The sequence below is a fragment of the Trifolium pratense genome, linkage group LG2 (assembly GCF_020283565.1).
Source record: "Trifolium pratense cultivar HEN17-A07 linkage group LG2, ARS_RC_1.1, whole genome shotgun sequence".
Taxonomy (NCBI): domain Eukaryota; kingdom Viridiplantae; phylum Streptophyta; class Magnoliopsida; order Fabales; family Fabaceae; genus Trifolium; species Trifolium pratense.
The window spans coordinates 28,176,816-28,190,357 of record NC_060060.1 but is presented as its reverse complement, the minus strand read 5'-3'; the positions used below and the strand labels follow the sequence as shown (position 1 = coordinate 28,190,357).

General features: G+C 32.2%; 1 long non-coding RNA gene across 1 annotated transcript; it reads right to left on the bottom strand.

Moving 5' to 3' along the window:
* Positions 1-7,201: 7,201 nt before the first annotated feature.
* On the bottom strand, positions 7,202-9,305 carry LOC123909203. Its single transcript, XR_006809849.1, has 3 exons — positions 8,718-9,305; positions 7,655-7,749; positions 7,202-7,479 (listed from the first exon to the last, which is right to left on the bottom strand). It is a non-coding gene; the product is annotated as an uncharacterized LOC123909203 (long non-coding RNA).
* Positions 9,306-13,542: the final 4,237 nt, after the last annotated feature.

Here is a 13,542-nt window from a genome sequence, read left to right as displayed (position 1 = left end):
ACAATACATCTTTGGCGGTCAAAAGATTGAATCTACAATTTTCAACCCACAATTGAAACTCTTCATTCATACACCATGTGATGTAGTCTCAAACAAAATACGAACTCAGCTTCCATTGTGGAAGTGACGGTCAAGGTCTGTTTTGCGTCTTTTCAAGAAACAACTCCACTAACTAACATGAAAATGTAATCGGATGTTTATTTTCTTAAGTCAACGCAGCCTGCAAACTCTTAAGTAGAGTAACCTTTGACCTCTAAAATTTTAGTTCGTATATACATAAGCATGTAGTCTTTAGTTCCTTGAAAGGACCTAATTACTTTATTTGCAACTTTCCAGTGTTCCATATCTGGATTCTCTAATATTTGTTTAATATTCCAATTGCAAATGCAATGTCAGACCGTGTGCGAACCTGAGCATACATTAGGCTTCCACCGATGGAAGCATATAGAATATTAAGCATTTGTTCCCTCTCAAATCGTTATTCAGCATAGGTCCAAATAGAACCTATCACCCTTCACAATGGATGCTATACGTGGTGAACAACATTTCATCTAAAACATCTCTAAGACTTTATTGATATGAGCCTATTATGACAAATCTAGAATTCTACGAACTCTATCTCTTTGAATCTCAATGCCCAATGACATAAGAAGTGTCACTCATATCTATATATCACAACTCTTAGAGAGAATTTGTTTCACCTTATATAGCAACTTTTATCATTAGTAGCAAGTAAAATATCATCCACGAACAAAATAAGGAAATAAATTATACTCCCACTGACCTTCTGGTATATACATTGATCCATAATGTTCTCTACAAATCCAAATGAAGAGATTACACCATGAAAATTTCAAATACCACCGAAGGGAAGCTTGTTTGAGTCCATATATGGATTTCTTAAGCTTGCATACCAAAAGCTCATCACCACCAGAAGAAATTCCTTCGGGTTATTTCATGTAAACCTTTTCTTCTAGATTTCCATTCAGAATGCAGTTTTCACATCCAAGTGAGAACGTTTCAGAATCATTTTTAACACCAATATTATAGTCCGACATTTGTAAATATACCACATAATCACTAGCTATAGTTGACTTTATTTCTCTAGTAATCTTTCATAATGTTGGTTCAACATTTTGTTCAATAATTTCAAAAAATTCTTGAACATCTTCATTTACTAGATTATTATAAGCCGCTTGTGTAACTTTAATAACTGGCTGTCTAATACCCATTTGAGCTTGAGGGGCAATACAAATAACAATCAATTGATCACTTGAAATACGGGTTCAACATCAATATTACTTTTATCAGAACAAATGTCCTGGAATTGATTGCTCCCACTAATCAAGTCATCTTCAAGAAACTTTGCATTTCTTGATTCCACAATTTTAGTGCTATGAGATGGACAATATAACTTAATACCCTTTTAGGTTTTTCGGCATATCTAATGAAATACCTACCTATAATCATAGGGTCTAGTTTCTTTTCTTGTGAGTTGTAAACTCTTACTTCAGACGGGCATTCCCAAATGCGTATATGACACAAACTCGGTATCCAACCTTTAAATAACTCAAAAGGTGTCTTTGGGACAACCTTAGTTGGAAGACGGTTCAATATATACACTACCGTTTTAAGAGTTTCGCTCCACAATGACGTTGAAAGTCTGAAGTTGCTACGCATACTCCTAACTATGTCCATTATCAGTATATCTATAATAATATTTTTCACCTCTATAATTTCTCACGATCTTAATTTGCTTTTCGCATTATTTTCTACTTCAGCCTTAAAACTTTATAGGCTTCCAACGCTTCATAATTATTATGAAGCAAGTAGACATACATATATCGTGATTAATCATCAATGAAGGAGATGAAGTATTCCAGACCTTATATGTCCATGTCTGAACGTAAAACATATATCTGAATGTATGATTTCTAATATTTTAGATTTCCTCTTAGCACCTTTCTTATGTGTGTTAGTTTGCTTTCCCTGAATGCAATTTACACAAGTCTCAAAATTAGTGAAATCCAAAGTATCAAGTACTTCATCATTCGCTAGTCTTTTGATTTTCTGAATGGAGAAATGTCTTAATTTTCGGTGCCACAGAATAGAGGATTTCTTATTTATAACACATCATTTAGTTTTAGCTTGAACATGCATAACATTATTAGTGACATCAATTTGAAAAATTAATTGAGAAAAGAGACCATTGGATAATACATCATTTCCAACAAATTTAGATTTATAAAACAAACTGAAACATGTTTCATAAAAATAAAGGATTATCCCAATGGTTCAAGCATTATATAGAAATTAATTTTCTAGAAAAACTTGGAATATAAATAAAAGTATTTTTCAAATTTAAAACAAAGCCACTACTGAAAAAATTAAATTGCATGTTTCAACAGCCTCTATATGTGAACGCATCTTGACTTCCTGAATGGATGCCTTGCTCACTTGGAAGCGTTTTTCTTAAGCTGATTATACAATGTAAGGTATTCGATAATCATGGATTGTAGAACCAAAATCAATCCACCATGTGTTATAAATAACATCAACCATATTAGACTCAAAGCAGACAAATGAAATTCATTTACCTTTCAGGGTCTTGCTCTTTTCCATATTTGTCATTATAACATCTTTATCCATTTCCATCATCAATCTTTCTTTCTTCTTGAACACGCATGGTCAAGAGTTCATTGACTGACCATTTATCCTTATGTGTGTTACAAGGAATTATGAACGGCTGATTTGAGGATGGAAGAGTGCTAAAAATATAATGCACAAGGAAAGATTCGGACATGTTAATCTCAAGAGTCTTTAGTTGTGCTGCTATATCCCTCATTCGCATGATGTGCTGACGCACTCCTTTCACAATGATGAGCTTCATTGATGAGAACTTCATAATTAAGGTGATAACAAGTGTCTTATTTGATGTTTTTAAAATGTTCATCAATGACCTTAAGCAATGCTTGAACATTATTATGCTGATCAACGCAACCACGAATGCTAGCAAAAAAAATGTTGGTCTTTATGAACATCATTCTGAGACGATTAGGTCGCTCCCATATTTCATAAAGATCGACATCTTCCTGAAGGCTAGTCTCTATAATAGGAGATGGTTCGTCTTTCCGAATAGCATAATCAAATATTCATTCATCCTTAATGAAAAAGAACTCTCTCCTTATACACCTTATTATTTTCATCCTTTAGTTCGAGAATTTCACACTTAAAGTGAGAGAAATTTATAGGCTGCATAACTGTAAAATTAAATTTACATGCTTATAATTAAATTGAGACTACCAAACAAATAGTATCATGTTTTACCAATGTAAATCATGTTTCAAACTATGAACCTAGTGACATAAAACTTACTTGTGGGCTAAAGTTTTATTCAATTAGATTCATATAATTTAATGATAAAACTATCAAATTATGTTCCCTTTTCTAATCCCTGTGGGTAAATTAGAAAATATAATTTAATATTTTATCCTAAAATTAACCATACATAAACATAATAAAAATTCCTGTGGGATAAAATTTACTACGTTCAATATAGTCAATTACAACCAATGTCACTAACATGATTTTAAACTCTTAATATATAATTTCACTCGATTAAAGATGCTGTGGCTACTCCTTAATCAAATAAAATCATATAAATTATTTTGACATTTAATTCATAATATTCAATTGCATAAAATGTAACCAATTAATTTTTTAATGCACATTATTTTCATGATTAAAAAATGCTGGTTGGTTACAAAAATTAACCATATAATAATAATAACAATCAAGTGCATTAAAATGAATGCAATTAAAAACCGAATGGAATAGGTCCAAATCCAATGGTTACAGAACTTAAAACTCGAATAAATATAACTTAAATGCAATTAAATATAAAAACGCTGAACGCAGCCTAGTGGTTTCACGGAGTGGATGCAATAACCAGGTCCCGGGTTCGATACTACTCCGGGGTAAAACTTTTGTGATTTTTATTTTAATCAACACTGTTCATAATTAAAAAAAAAAAAATTCTCAAAAATGGAGAGGAGTGGAATCGAACCCACGTTGTCTGAATGGTTGGTTAATGTATCTAACGCTACGACACATGATCATGTTTAAACAAAACATGCGTTACTAAATAATTATAATGAAAGCATTGATTAAAATAAACATCATCATCTTCAACCTCCAAACGGGTCGTTCTGACCCGGTTGAACAACCTACGCGACCCGAAACTCAAAACACGATTTCAGACTATTTTAACACCAAAAATTCATGTTTTAAACACAGAATCGTGAATCTAACAACGTTTCTATATGATTCAACATTTTACTGCATCAAAAACATTCGTAATCTGAAATCGAAATTTTAAAAATAATTTAAGCAAAACTCAGAGTTTTAAAGCTTTCGATTTCATACCGATTTTAACTCTAAATCAGAATTTAAACACAGAACATGAACCGGAATTAATTCTTTATGGTTTAAAAAATTTCTTTGACTGAACGGTTAAAATCGATATGAAATACAAAATTTTACAGATTCATGAAAACCCAAAGCAAAACACGAAAATTGCAAGGCAGAGGTAAACATGCTCTGATACCAAATGTAAGAAATTTCTACGAAATCATAAACGAAATTCAACCTTAAACAGCGAAAACGAAATTGAATTTAAATAGCCGAAATACCTCCCGCCATTGCTAGCTTGTTTCTGTTGAGTATTGATCTTGCTTTGCTTAAGGATGTTTAAGCTCTTCTAAACCTTTTACAATCTCCCTTAGATGGTGTAAGTTACTGAATAGAGATATGAGGCTTAGGGAACCAAAACAAGGGTTGCACTCTATTTATAATTTTTGTCCATCACAAAAATATCTTAAGTGCAATCATAACTGCCACGCTATCTTTATGGGCGGTTACTATATTTTAGGGAAAGAATAAAGACCACAATTTAGGCTTAATGGATAATTACCACAATGTGCACTTAGCAGTAATTATCCCTTATTCAAATTAATAAATAAATAAAAGGAGATAAATCCAACAGTTATTACTTCGAGCTTATGGTTAAAATAAATTCTACATCTGATAAAAGCTAGATCAAACGATACCTAAAACTGAACGTTATTTAAGAGGTTTTGAATTCAAAAAATCCATTCCTTCCAACACCCTTAGTTAGGAAAAACTATTTATTTTAGCTCAACTTTGACTATTCAGCCCCCCTGTCTAGCATAACTCTAACATTCAACTCGTTTTTAGCACAACACACATGACTATTAATATTCAACTCAAGCCTAACTCAACCTGACCACTCAGATCATGTTCAACTCCATCCTAAGCAATCACACCAAGCTCTTTGTCATCTCAACTACATAATTCAGTTTAGCACCAAGCTGTTTGTTAAGGAAAAGTTTTGGTCCTCTTGAGGAATGTAACATGGCCTGCCATGTATCCTGCATGGAGGAGTGACACAAGCTATGTGTGATCCAGCCACACATCTTGTACAAACAATCAGTGTGTTTAGAGGGAAATGGATTAGGTGCAGTTGAAATTTTGGTGCAGTCACTCTATAATCGTTCGATCACGATCGGATGGTTTAAATAAATGTAGTTAATAAATAAGCTTTTAAATTATAACTGTCCGATCTTGATCGGACGGCTACAAGTAGCCCGACTGCACAACTGCACCGAAAAACGAATGCATGCAATCCAGGTTCGTGTTTGGAGCGTGCACATGCAAAGCAATTAATGTAGATCATTTCTCTCCCGACCCCCACATTTCTTTTACCCCTCAAAAATCTCATTTTGCCCCTTGCGGCTTGAAAATTTTTTGCCAAAAAACTTCGGTTTATATTCATCGAAGCCAAATATTAGACCATTTCGGTAACTGCGAACCGAACATTAGCATCTTCGGTACACAGAAACCGAACGTCAGCTTGTTTCGGTACCTGCGAACCGAAATGTCCCAGATTTCGGTAAGTGGTTACCGAAGTTTATCAGCATGTCAAATTCCTTCGGTTCGTATAAACCGCAGTACCCCCAAGGACAAAAACGGAAATTCAAGGGTAGAAAAGAAATGAGGGGAGTCGGGAGAGAAATGATCATTAATGTAACTCAATGGGCTTGCATGCACATCCAAATAGAGGCCGATTAAGTTAAGATATGAAGACTATAAAAGGAGGGAAAAAAATAAGATTACTCATTCTAGTACAAATAATATATTTTAATTTAACTTTTTATTTTTTGTGTTTACAATATGGATGATGATTGAATTCAGAACCTCTCATCAATAAATCAAACCTTACTCTTAAGGTTCTATATGAGATAGGTTGTTGTATCTTGTATTTACGTATCGAATAAGAGGAATTAAAGGAAGTAAAGTAAAATGTACTTTTATAAGTACTTAAAAATACCGTAAAAAAAGTATTAAAAAGTAACAAAAATTCTTTCAAAGAAAAAAGAACCAAATTGGGGCCTGATGGGTGAGGGGGGAACAAGGGTGGTGGATACCACCAAGCAAGTAGCTAAGTGAGTGTAAGGGGGGACATACAAATAATACAAGACAACACAAGATCTACAACTACAAATAACAATCTTATAGTGCGTGTGAAAAAGATGCTCAAAAGCACTTTGTTTACTCACTGACTTAATCTATTCATACATGCATATGTCACCTTCAAGAATGTAACTAAACAAGGAGAAGAAAAAAAAGATAAAGAAACACATATAGGAAGGGGACCATATAGTGAAAGATTGAATATGGGCCCACAATATTTAGTATCTCACATGAGGCCAGCCCAGATGGAGCTGGTTGCAGGAAAATTGCTTTTTAGGCCCCTATAATACTTCCAGGGCCCCTGTCATGACCAGTTTGAAACCATTTTAGCACCTAACTACCGAAATGGACTACAACAAATTTGACATATAGTTACGGCAGACATCCGTAGGTAAAGATCGAAAAACCGTGGGCATAGGCTATATTACCTTCAGTGACTTTAATTCGCTATACCCACGGAAGTTTTCCGTCACAATAGACTATACTTACGGTAATTTTAGGGGTTGGACAAAACCTGGGTGCTATACCCACAGTGAAACATATTGATTTGATCTACCCACACATTTTGCCGTTGGAATAGGTTTGCCAATATTTTTTTCATACTCCAAACACTATTTTTTAATACACCCACAATAATTATGGAACAAAATAAAAGAAAACCACAATTATATTGAAAAAGGAACAAGTCTTACAAGCATGTCAAACTACAAATAGTGAAAAATATGAACCTAAGAACATCATAATGTATTTAAAAATATACAAGTTCATAACAATATCAAAAGCTACAAAAGAAAAAACAAATCATATCATGTCTACTAAGTTTTTAAATTTACTCTCTTCACATCTTCATCTCTTTTATCTTCTATCTTCAATCTTCATCAGCGTCTCCACTCGGAGAATTCATTTTGTGAGGGGCACTAGAAGCATCTGGAATTTATTAAAAACAAATAAATATAAGTTACACAAACTCAAATTCCATCACTTCATATTAATAAGAGACAATCAATGAATGTCCAACAAACTGAAATGTTAACAAATGAATTTCAAGATATGTCCCTGAAATTAAAATTCCCTCCCTTACAGCTACAAAGTGAACACTTACATTGTATTTCCTATTCTCACTAGAAATTGCTTCTCTTTTGTCACTTATGCTACTTGAAAGGGAAAAATGAATATCCAAGCTCATTCAAATGAAGCCTGTAAAGGTATCTAGCTCAGACCAATGATTATATAATTGGAAGAAATATTTGGTATGTATCTTAAGCAAAAGTGCAAGACCACAAAAGAGAGAGTTCATACTTGTAAAAGGATTAATAAGACCAAAGTCTGCTCCACAAAATGCACTAAAAAAGCAACAAAATCTTGCAAGACACTAAACTAAAAAACTCACAATCTTAAACCAAAAAGTCACTCAAGTGTGAGGAAGAAGATAAGAGGCAATGACGATATATAACACTAGAAATCAGGAAGTTTGACATGCTTCTTCTTTTCAAATCTCAGCTTATTGCAGCACAGGAAATTAGAGAATATATAACACTTGTTCATAATAGAAGGACAACATTATAATATAGATAACGTGATGCATCTCCACAGATTCATTCAATGACTTACACTCGCACCAATTCAGACTCAATAATAAATGTGTAGTGCATCTAAACATCATTTGTGGAAAAAACAACTACCATAGTTTCATATGCATTTAAGCCAAATTGATTGATACTACTAACAATATAATTGTATTCTAGAGTTTTTTAACTAGACAAATTACAGACAATTTTATCAAGCATGTACTATAATCAATTTACCTAACAATTTAAACTACTAGTATACATGGCATTCAATGATAAATCTTCGCATTCAGTCTATTTTCATCACAAACATAAAGACCCCACATTCAACTAAAGTTCAGACACACTCAATCTTGAACTACACTACAACATGTATGTACAAATAAAATTATGTTATTCCCTCTCATTCAAGCATTTTCTCAAACATTTGGTGCACATAAACCAAACTAAAAATACAAACCCTATACCCTAAATTTAATTAACATCCCAAATTCATGGAATTCAAAACCTACTCAAAACCCTTGTTCAAAACATAATCACGAAAAATAATCCAAAGCAAGAAAATGAGAGACGAGGGAGATTATTTTGAAATCTTACTTGTATGAGTGAAAGATTCAGACAGAAATTTTCAACCCAAAACCTTTTTTCTTGTAGCGATTTAGTGAGACGAATAGAAGGGAATGAATGAAACCCTTGTTAGCCGTTTTTGTTTGCGATTGAAACCCTAAAAATCGTCCTTCACAGCCCTAAAATTCAAATTTCTTCAAAGTGATGAAGTGGTTTTCACTGGTATAATGAACGCACCACTTCGGTTCCTAAAAAACGAAAAACAACATTTTTGCAAGGTACAATACGAAACAAAGCAAGTACGGGTCTTAATTTACGAAACCATGTGTTTTCTTGGTTTTTGCCATTTTCGACCGCGTGTTGTAGCCATAGGATACTACTTCGGTACTTACGAAACGAACTGAAACGTGTTCGGATCCTAGAATATGCAATTTTTGACTTTTCGGATTGTAAGAACCAAAATAAATTGGGTCCAAAATTAGGAGTATTTTGGGATTTTTGAGGGGTTTAAGAGCAACATGGGAACTAAAAAGCAATTTTCCTGATTGCAGTTCGGAGTTGTACATGTTTGTATAATATTTTAAACAAACTTTCAAAAAAATTATTCAAAAATATGTTGATTTTACAACAAGGACGAAAACTCCATGCAAAAAATTTTCTATACAAACGAAAAGTGCAACTTTTTATAGATATGAAAAAAAAAAATTAGTAATTTTGAAGAGATAAGAATTACCTGTTAGATCTTGTGTTGGGGTCTGCTCTAAATACTTGAAGAAGAAGATGATGAAGAACATGATGAACATTGCACATAAATTCTAAAGCGTGTGTATCACACTAAGCTTTAGGTTCGATTCTCACCTACCAGTTTATGCAAATCATATGCAACTGGGTTAACCGACAAATTTGCTTGAGGATACTTTGGAAAGATGATATGAATTGCACACTTATATCAATCATGTCGATCAATGATAGTTTACGAAATAAAGTTCCTTCGATTCCTCTCGTGCACTAGAGAAATAAAGAAATGTATTAAATATTTTGGGCATAATTTCTGACTCATGAAACTCATGATTTTCTGATGTGTGTCTTTTCTGCCTCACGAATGTCTCTATTTATAGAAAAAATTATGTCAAATGATAAGGGAATACAACCCTTGAAAAGTTTTCAAATATGTAAATTAGAATTTCAAACTAACAATCGTAACTTTTCAAATATATTTTGAGAATTCTCCAACATTCCCTACTAACAAAATTCTCACCACAAGAATTAAACGCACTTCTTATACATAATTTAAATCAACTCTTTAGAGCATCCATAATGGAGCATTCCAACTTTGAGTACTTAAATGAGTCCCACATTGACACATCATTAATTTATTATTTTTTAATAATAGTACCTAATAGGTACTCAACCCCTCCAATGGAGCACTTCTTAAAAAGTTCTAAAATGGGTCTCATCAATAATTTCACATAATTACAATAACTTATTATTTAATTATATATTTTATAATATAAATTGATTGAATGATAAAAATACAAAATTAGTATGTACTATTTTTTTTATAATTCGAAAAATAATTAAAATTCAAAATTTAATTTAAAATAATATTGCCAAATTTTAAGAATTACATAATTAAAAAATAATTTAAAATAACATTACATAATTTTAAAAACAATTAATTTTGTTGATCATTATGCCCAAAACGTTTCCAAATATGCTCGACAAGATCATGTTGAAGTTGAAGATGAGCTCGCATATCTTGAATTTGTGCTTTTCTTTGAAGGTATGGTGCGAGATTTGGATGAGGACCATTATGTGTGTCACTTGTTGAAACATCATTGTTGGGGGCTGCACAATCATGCTATGCAATATAATGCATGCATATAATATATGTTTAATTGTATACATATGTCAATTACGCACCAGACCACATACAATTGCGAATCGAGATTGAAGCACTCCAAATGCACGCTCTACATCCTTTCTTGCTGCTTCTTGATGTTGGACAAACAATTTTCTTTTATCTCCTTGTGACATTAGAATTGTCTTGACAAATGCAGCTCATTGTGGATAAATACCATCGGCTAAATAATACTCCATATTATATTGGGTTCTATTTACCGAATATTGCACCAATGTCTATATGGTTGGCATTAAATTTTTTTAGAGGCATGCCAATTCAAAAATTGTGTTTTTGTGATGTACAAAAAAAATTGTGTTTTTGTACCATTATTTCAAATTGAATATATAAAATAAAGTGGGCTCATGAAAAGAATATTTTAATGAAAAATAAGGTGGGTTTAAGAGGAGAGAGAATTCTTATTTTAGAAGTAGTACCTAATAAGTACTCCAATGGATGGTACTCTAATAATAGTACCTAATAAGTACCATAAGTACCTAATAAATACTACACCATTGAAGATGGTCTAAATGAATCAACTTTCGTTATACATTAGTGTCATCATTGATTCAAAAGTAGGGCGTAAACCATATGGGCTTGACCACGACAACACTTGTATCTTTATTTGTTTTGGATTTAGACGCAAAGTTAGGAGAAATGTCCACAAAATTGCCTTGTCTTTTATTTTCGTTACTATGGCAATGGGACCACTTCCTAGTGCCTTTTTTCTTTTACAAAACAAACAAGTGTCCCGAGTTGGGATCCTCTTCATTTTTAATTATTTTTATTTTTTCTATTATCAAAGTTTTAAAATATTTCATCCATCCCGATTTATAAGGCAAAAAAAAAAACACACTTAATAAGAAATCCATTTAATATTCTAAAATCTATAAAAAAAAAACATAATTTTGTTTCCAAAATACCCTTATTAACTTACTCCATAAAAAAACAAAACAATTTAATAACTTGCTCCTAATTTCTAAGTGCTTCTCGTACACTACTCCATTTAAAAGCACCAATGACCCATCAACTTCTACTCATCAATGACAAAGTAAAAATTTTGTGGCGCCTTGTTTAAAAATTTCATTGCCAATGACCCTTATTAACTACCGGCCTAATTTTTCATTGTCCACAAACTCATTCTATGAAACTTTAAATTGCAAACTATGAAACTATGACCTTACAAACAAGCCTTTAAATTGCAACTATGAAACTCATTCTATGAAACTTTAAATTACCAATGACCTTTAAACTGCATTCTATGCATCGGTACTGTAGCACTACAATTACTCACTCTTAGTAATTAATTGCTTTGGAAAATATAACAAGGGGTATTTTTGGAACTTCAAAATTAAATTGGTCAAATTTCAACAAATTCCCTTATAATTTGGGACAAAAAAAGACATTTTTTCCCTTATAAATCAGGACGGAGACAGAGGGAGTATTTTTGGGTGCATAAAAGTAATTTCACCTCATTTAATGTCAGACTTTTGCATTTATATTTCCAAAACTATGTAGTAATGAAAGAAATGAAAATAATTGGAAATGGAGAAGATCTCAACTGCCCTTTTATAACCCTATTTAGACGACTCATTTCATCATTCATACCAATCATGCATACGTAGTGAAATACCATTTAGAATAATATATTTGTATTGTATGAACTGTACAGTTATTAGCCAACCGATACTGATAGAGATATTGAAAATGTACTCATAGTCTCAGTTTACGAAGAAACTAGGTGACTTTAAGCCTTATTACCAAAGCAAATAACTCATTTGTTTGGTTGGAGAGAAAGAAATAGGGAACTTTGAAATTCATTCATTGGTTTCTATGGTTTTTTTCTATTTTCTTTTTCTTTCTCTCCAACCAAACACACCGGATGTCTTCATATTTAACTCATTAATTTTTTTTATTAGATTACCATAATATTGTTACAAAGTTTCAACCACCGTTAATGAAAATTAATCTCCACCGACGAACCAGTGGAACAAACAAGGTGATTTATTTTCTTCTTGTTCTAATCCACCATGATTAGAATGTTTCATCTCTAATCTGTGTTCTCAGCTAATATATGTCCTCCAGACCCACAGTGTGAGAGTTAAATCTTCAAGTTGGTAGTGGAGTATTTGAATTTTTTATTAGGGTTCTGTTACTTTCAAAATAAGTGACTTCAAGAATCAAATTCAAATTCAAATTCTTTTATCGGAGAGAGTTGTGTTGCAACTCTCCCAACACCATGTTGATTAAATTTTTATTTTTAAAATGAAATATAATTACTTTAAAAAAATATAAAGTGTGTATATATATATATATATATATATATATATATATATATATATATATATATATATATATATATTAATTCAATAAATTTAATACATTAAATAAATTAAAATTACTATATTCTAAGTGTTAAAGTTCAGAGAGAAACACAAAGTGACGGCTAGGGTTTCAATAATATTATAATAGCATTACTTAACAAAATAAGGATTACAAAATAATTTATAATAATTCCTAATGGACTACTAAACTACTAACATATAAAGCCCAATACTTAAAGCCCTAATAATATTATTATCTAACACTTCCCCTCAAACTCACGATGCATTATCAGATAATCATCGAGAGTTTGTCAAACAAAAAACGAAAATCAAACTACTACAACTAAATATTTTATTTCTAATACTACCCCTCAAGCTAAAGCGTACTAAGCTTTGAGCTTGTTACAAATCAACCCGAAAATAAACTAAATTAACTAATAGCTTCAAATTCAAGTTCTTCAGATTTCAGACTTCGAATTGTGAGTATTCCCTCACCGGATTCAATGTGAGTATTCCCTCACCGGATTCAATGTGAGTATTCCCTCACCGGATTCAATGTGAGTATTCCCTCACCGGATTCAATGTGAGTATTCCCTCACCGGATTCAATGTGAGTATTCCCTCACCGGATT